The 7,560-nt window shown below is 44.6% G+C and overlaps 1 pseudogene across 1 annotated transcript in view; it reads left to right on the forward strand.

The window, feature by feature from the left end:
* LOC310822096 (GDNF family receptor alpha-4-like) overlaps positions 1–668 on the forward strand; it is an 11,734-nt pseudogene extending 11,066 nt beyond the window's left edge. Inside the window, exon 9 of the transcript in view lies at positions 468–668. The product of the transcript in view is annotated as a GDNF family receptor alpha-4-like (transcript). The remainder of the gene's footprint in view (positions 1–467) is intronic.
* Positions 669–7,560: the final 6,892 nt, after the last annotated feature.

The following is a 7,560-nucleotide window of genomic DNA, read 5'->3' on the forward strand; positions in this document are numbered from 1 at the left end:
ATTCATTTATTCACACCCATCTGTCTCCTATCCCCCTTTCTCTTGCCATCCTAATCCCTCTCACTCCCTTTCTCCTCTCTTCCTCTACAACCCTTTACACCATTCCAATCCCTCCCTCTATCTGCTCCTAACCTCTAAGCCCCCCCCCCCCCCCCCCCCCAAATCCCTGAGTTCAGTTACTTGACGTCCCTCTGTATCAAAGGTATTTTCATCTTGTCTCTTCTCAGTGTGTTGATCCTATATCACGAGTGAGAGTGTTGCTCTTTTGATGAGAGAGATGGTACATCTTCAATATTCTGAACCCAGCACCTATGTCTCCTTTTCTCCTCTGGTTTAAAAACTGTTATCATTGGTGGTAGTGTGATGGCCTACTTGCTATGGGTAATGTACAACTTTAACCCGCTTGTGTTTTTCTCTTCCAAGTTTCTCTTTTGATTATTAATCATCACATTCCCTGTCTCTCTCAGGTGGAGGACAGTAAGGAGGAGGAGGAAGAGGAGGAAAGCCAGGAGTTCAATGTCCTCCCCCCGTATTCCGAGAAGGAGTTTACTGAGGAGTCTGGAGCCCAAGGTAGCCATACGGCAGCGACAGGCCCAACAGCCCCCATGCTACCATTGCTGCTGCTGCTGCTACCTGCTGCTGTGATGGGCTGGGGCTGTCAGGCTTAAAGAGACCCCCTGCCCCCAGAGCCCCCCTTACACTCAGCTACCACATTCACTTCCACCATGGCACTGAGACAGAATGGACTAAGGCTGAGCGGAGGACAACTGCAAGGAGGAAATGGACATTATCACCTCTCCAGTAGCACTTTGTCTAATGTCATCATTTTCCTGTTTTTCCCACCCTTGTTCCTTTATGTAGTTTGGTTGTCTCTTTTGATTTCGTTCCCCCCACAAGGTTGAAGTGTATTGGCCATATGTATTAAATACATTGGAAATCATAGTCACGACCAATTCATAGCTCCTTTCGACATGACCTGTTTTAGTAGTCATAGCTGGTCATCATTTCGTTCCTCTCACACGTAAGTAGACATGGAGCTGAACAACCTGTGCAGATGGATGAATTAATAAGCACCGTCTGGGTGAATCAATGTGGCTGTCTAGCGTCAGATTCCAGCTCTGCTCCCCCCCTTCACTCTGAGCCATTCGGCCAAGGCCAGATTCACCACCATACTCTCTGAAACCATGACCAACACAACAATTGTTGCCCATCACAACTGTAGCCACAAAAGTGAATGCTTGAATAACGCCAGCAATTTGATTCCAGTGTCATGACTCATGCCATACGCTTCTCTCTCTCCCCTCTTCCATCATACTGTGCAGTTCCTCAGATAGGTTTATGGAGTGAGGTGAGCCACTCTAATGTATGTGTGTTCCCTGCAGTAAGACAAACAGCAAAAACAAAGAAAGATGTCTGAGGGCTAATGTATCATTGATGCCTCCGTTGCTCGCTCTCTCTCTCTCCCCCTCTCTCCCTCTCTCTCTCTCTCTCTCTCTCTCGCTCTCTCTCTCTCCCCTCTCTCTCTCTCTCTCTCTTTCTCTCTCTTCTCTCTCTCCCTCTCTCCTCTCTCTCTCTCTCTCCCTCCCTCTCCTCTCTCTCTCTCTCTCTCTCGTCTCTCTCTCTCTCTCTCTCTTTCTCCTCTCTCTCTCCCTCTCTCTCTCTCTCTCTCTCTCTCTCTCTCTCTCTCTCTCTCTCTCTCTCTCTCTCTCTCTCTCTCTCTCTCTCTCTCTCTCCCTCCCTCCCTCCCTCTCTCTCTCTCTCTCTCTTTCTCTCTCTCTCTCTCTCCCCCTCTCTCTCTCTCTCTCTCTCTCTCTCTCTCTCTCTCTCCCTCCCTCCCTCCCTCTCTCTCTCTCTCTCTCTCTCTCTAACCCCATTATCCCCTCCATGGGGTTGTCCCTTGTTTCCAATGTCTATGCCACGTCACAGTAGATGCCTCTGCCCATTACTTCCCCTCCTCTATTCATAGACCAGTTCCTTTTATTATCCGCCTGCCTGAGGCTAGTCTGAGAATTCCACCACAGGCACAAGTTAGGAGACCAAATTCTAATGATGACATCGGGCTGGAAAAAACAACATAAGCAATAAGACCTGGAATCAGAAGGCTAAGCAGCCAGGTGTTGGTTGGAGCAGTCTGGGGTTGGGCTCAGGGGAGAGAGGAACTAATTTACTGTTGTCTGGGATTCAGGAGTGCTTTCTATCCCTAGGTGTTCTTGTTATAGTTGTGGAGAGACAATATCGCATTTTAGCGCTTCTTCTCCCAGTGCAAGAGTGGATAGAGCGGGGAGGAGATAGGTGGGGATAGAGAGGGTACTGTTGAGCCTCTGGCTCCTCTGATCATTTGAGCAGCACATTGAGTCTCTCTCTCTCTCTCTGCCTGATAAATCTTTTGCTGATGTTAATGTTTTTTCTTGCATTGCTCATTTTTTTTGGAGAACTTGCAGAATTGCGTCACACCTTGAGGGGATGTAGGTAGGAGGATGGCGGTGGTGGTGGTTGGAGGGAGAAACTGCTCTCCTGTGGTGATTCATCTTTTTCTCCACTCTAGAGGGAGTCTTTACCCCTGCCTCATTTCCCCTTAGATAATACACACTCAAAAATAGACAAATATTTACTGGGCATATCTGCTTAATCCAGCACTCTGCATCTTCTTGCCAAAGTGTCTATGAATGGATGGGGCCTGGATGAGGGGAGTTGCTGTAGAGTTAATTATATGTGTTTATTAATCAGGCAAGATGGCATTAGGGCAGACTTACACCCTGTCCAATCTAGACAGTGATGTCCATGACGACTGTTGTTATTTTTTAATAGGAGCTGTCATCTCTCACTGCCTGGCATTGGATCCTTATGCCAGTGATCATCAACGTGAGTGACAGCACAAGGGATGATGTGAGAGGCGAGCCTGGATTTATACACAGAAACTTCCTAAATAAATATGAGCATAAGCCATACAGCAAGGGGGATAGAGTGTGCCAACTCTAAATTTATCACATTGGTTTTGTTTGTACAGCTGTATTCACTCATATTTCCCTACCCAGTCCAAATGCTTTTAGTATCCAAAGATGTCTTTTGTTTTGTGTGCGATTGCCCGGACCAACACACACTTTGTATCATTCTGTATTTGTACAAAAAGAAAACCCTGGATAAAGGGAGACATAGGTAGGGAGGCAAGGAAGGAGAAAGCGAGACTCTGGGGGGATTTGTGAAGGATGGATAGAGTGGCGGACTGAGATGCAGAGAGGGAGAGAGAGAATGACAGAGAGAGAGAGAAGGGGGAAGAAAGAGGGAGAGAGAGAGAGGATGGAAGTGCTCCTAAGGATCTCAGTAGCATTAGTGTTGTAGTCAGGCCTCTCAGATTTATTTTCATGCCTGTGGCTATGAGGCACGTCTCTGTTCCGCTGTATTACTCCTGCGCTTTAATGTCACAAGCTGTGTGTCTGTGTGTTTGTGTGGATCCACCTCAGCATGGCCCCACAAACAATGAGACTCTCCCATACTTTCCAAACCGTATCAGTCACTATTTCTATTTTAGATTAATCTATCCCTCACAGACAGCATACCTCTTACATCCTCATTCCCCTTGAAACAACATACATGGCTATATTTTAACGGCGTAAAAACAGTCAGGACAAACGCAGGCGCTCGCGGTGTCTGAAATATTAGCGATATATATTTTCAGCGCAACTGATGTCACTTGACCTGCTCATTGTCGTGAACACGGCTCTTTTACCGCTACTCATCCCACCTGAGCGGTGGCGAGAGGTAATTTCACCTGTCACCGCCGACACAAATTGCCAATGCGCCTGCGTTTGTGACTTCCGTCCGTTTTGCGCCGGCTGAAAATACAGCCCACATTGTACCATAATTTACTTATTGAGAGAATTTTTTATGGTATGTGTAAGAAAATGTATACAACTTTATGTAGTTCTTTTTTGTTTTTATTGCTTTTGTGGTATTCTTTGAGAGTGAGACAATAAGCTGTGCCGTATAGGGATGGTTCTGGCCCGTTACTTATTGGACCTTACTTTATGTATACCTCTTGTAAGTGTATATATGTACAGATTATGGTCAAACTGCTGTCAGTCTTTATGTCTGTTTGTAAGAGTGTAACACTGTTGTTACCAGTGTTGCTTCTGTTGCTGGCGTCAGCACTGATATAAAACAACGATGAGAGCATCGTCTGCGTAGCCTGACCTTGATATCCATTTTGATTATCTTTTTTAATTATTACATATGTGATCATCACGTTATAATCAAACTGCTCGTTTTACACAGCCAATGCTACCAATTCCTCGCAGTCTGTGAAATAGGATTAGATGTCTGAATCACACCACTTCTGAGAGTTGCATAAACACTCAGTGGATATGGTGTAAGGCCACATTTTGTTATCCTCACTTGGCAAGCTGGTTAATACTTTCAACTGGAGCAGTTGCCTCACTGCCAGCCCTCTAAACAGCTCTGGGCCTGTCCATTAGTATCAAAATAGTAGCCATTTGGAAAATGACCCCCTGCTATTTATGGATGAGGTCAATGAGAGACTTGCAAACAGACATTATGCAAGTGAAACAGTAAGCGCATCGCATTGCACTGGACATGCCTATGACCGTGTGTAGACTTCAAGATTAGAGTACGCAATGAAGCATGGAAGGTGGGCAGAGGGGAACTGGACTGAGAGGCCATTTATCATGTTTTTTTTTTACATTTGGTGGAGGTTCCTAGAACTTTAAATGAAGGTCCGAGTTAATGATAAATTGTTCCGCTCATTAGGCTACCGCTGCTTCTGCCATCAGTGCCCTGATCTCCTCATCCTCATACCTGTGTCACATGATTCATTTCCATGGCTATGTGTTCTGCCTTGCCCTCATCATACCTGATGGGGTGAGTTTACAATCAGGTGTGAGCTCTGTGTGGTTCTCCATGTGGAAGGAATTTACAATGCTGTGTGAAAAAGACATAAAATAAAAATGCAAAAAGAAGCTTCTGTGTGGAGGATTGCTGTTTGTAAATTTGTCCGTGTGTTTATTTGGGTGTTCATGATAGGATCAATTCCATATTATTATATTCGGGAGGATAGCCATCATATATCTGCAGTTTAGGCCTAATCTAAATCCAGATTTAGGGTTCAAAGAATTGACTTCATAGGTCACATCAAGGATACAGATTGTCACGTTCATTTGGTGACTTGGGAGTTGTTGATTAGCCTATAGCCTTTACCTAATCAGGCCCATGAGACCTATATATGACCTATAGAGCCCTGTACAGTACATGTCGCTTGCTACTATTAAAGAGCTCTCAAGCTATGCCACTTTCCCACATTTTAAGAGCACCGATCACCACAAGTGGAACTTATTTTAGTAAAACGCAAGCACTTAAAAAACAAACGCTCCATAGACCCAAGTGGATGGCTTTTCTGGTTGCCCCAGCTGAGCCATCGGCCTACCCCTGAGCTTCAGAATGCCGAGTAGGTGGATTTAATTCAACTATTCCAAGTCAGCACTCTTATCTCCTCACGTCCATATCGCCGCCATGGCGGGGCACCATGATTTACCCTGCGAAAGTGCTTGATAAGTACTTATCATGGTAATTTGCTAGACGGGAGAGCCTCCTCACCTGAGATCTCTCCCGCCCTTTGCTGAGCTGATTCACCCGCCGTCAACCGCCCTCTCGCAACGCGCAGAGTTTAAATGCTGTATCTTTTGATTCACATTTTTCTCAGCTCTCGGGGGAGTCCATCTTCTCCTTTGACTGCTCCAAAGGATGAGGTATGTGAAGCAACCAGAAGACGACGGAAAGCTTTTAATCCTTTAATGGCTTTGTGTAATGGCTGCTGTTCTATCTAGAGCAGCTACTTGCATCTGTGAACAGAATTCTAATATTAAGAATTATAGGCTAAGACTAGATTTTACATGCAGGCCTAATTCTTTCAACTTCTGAAAAAAAGTAAACCATTCGACGCCCACCTTTTCTCATTTATTCATACAGAATTGTTTTACTTGATGGGGACTGCTGGTAAATTTCAATAACCCCCAAGAGCATTTAGAACTAGGCTTAAAAGAAACCAGCCAGGAAGGACATAGTAGTCAGACAAAACAAGGTGGAGAAGTGTAAGGGATTTTCACTCATGTGTGAGAGAATCTAGGTGAATAACCCCTTGATTTAAATGTATTGTGACATTTTGTCTGTCCTGGCTGAGACATAGCCCAAGGCGACGAAAGTCTGGGATTGGGGTGCACACTGCCAGCCAGGTGTGTTCATGGGGCGCACGTGCTCTCCCTGTGGCACAGAGTTGGAGTTGACCTGATTGGATGACGGGTGGATGGAACTAAGCAGGGTTTATCTAGAATACAGGTGCACATATCAGAACACTCTATACACAGTGAAGGGATTCTTGCAAAAATAATGCAAGAATCAGATTATCAAAACATTAATTAAGGTTTAAAGGTGCAGCATGTTGTTTTTCGCCTGTTGCTGGCCATGCTGGCCAAAATCGACATACTGGACCTTTAATAAAGGTTGTGGTGTGTAGGTTAATTTGGGATGGAAGAAAACACTGTTTGAATGCAGTATACAAACTGTTACATGCAATGAGGCACATGTAATTAGCCTACATATAACTGTGTAAGAACACAAATAGTGCACTGTTTTAAACCAATTGGTCATAGAAATGATTATACCTATACATGGCCTTTAGGCATGTCTCAAGAAGGGAGTCTGGCATAGAAATGATTTTCCAGAGAGCAAGAAAGAGGAACTTTGTGTGTGTGTGTGTGTGTGTGTGTGTGTGTGTGCGTGCGTGCGTGCGTGCGTGTGTGTGTGTCTGTATGTTTGCGTGCATGAGGGAGGTGAAGAGTTTTAGAGCTAAGTTATCTCTCCTTGCAGTTCCCAAATGAAACACTTACAAACTCTCAGAAGAAGACAAAATTGATAACATTTAAAGAAATTAAATGTACCTGCTGGAGTAAGCAGAAATAGATAAATAAATGAAAATCTAACTGTTTGGCAGAGGCCAGCTTGACTTCAGAGAGGGGGGAGTACAGAAGCCCCCTTACGGCCTGCAGAAGCTGATACGAAGGATGAGGAGGCTTAACCCATTGGGAGCTGGTTGATGGTAGGAGGGTTGTGTAGCTCACACGCTGTCCTACAACACAGAAGCCACACTATTCCGTTGGTGTGCTACATTGGGTGCCGAACAGAGTGCAGGGAGATGAGCACTGAAAACACCCGTTATATACAACTGGAATGGTGACAACATCTACGTATCTTTGTGTTTTGAGGGACTTTAATAGCTACTTGGTCGGCTGTCCCTTGCTTGAGGTCAGTTTCATTGTGTATTCCTTGTGGAGAAAGCTTAGGAAATGGTCCTGTCATTTCTCTTATCTTTTTCTAAATGTAAATTTAATTAAATGTTAAATTAAATGCTGGAGTAAGCAGAAACAGATAAATAAATGAAAATCTAACCGTATCACAGAACCCAGCTTCAGAGAGGGAGGAAGTCAACTAACTCCTCTTCAATATCAGACACCAGCCTTAGATACAGTAGATGAATATAATCCTATTCTGATC

Source organism: Argentina silus (genome assembly GCF_951799395.1).
Source record: "Argentina silus genome assembly, chromosome: 2".
In the NCBI taxonomy this organism is placed as follows: domain Eukaryota; kingdom Metazoa; phylum Chordata; class Actinopteri; order Argentiniformes; family Argentinidae; genus Argentina; species Argentina silus.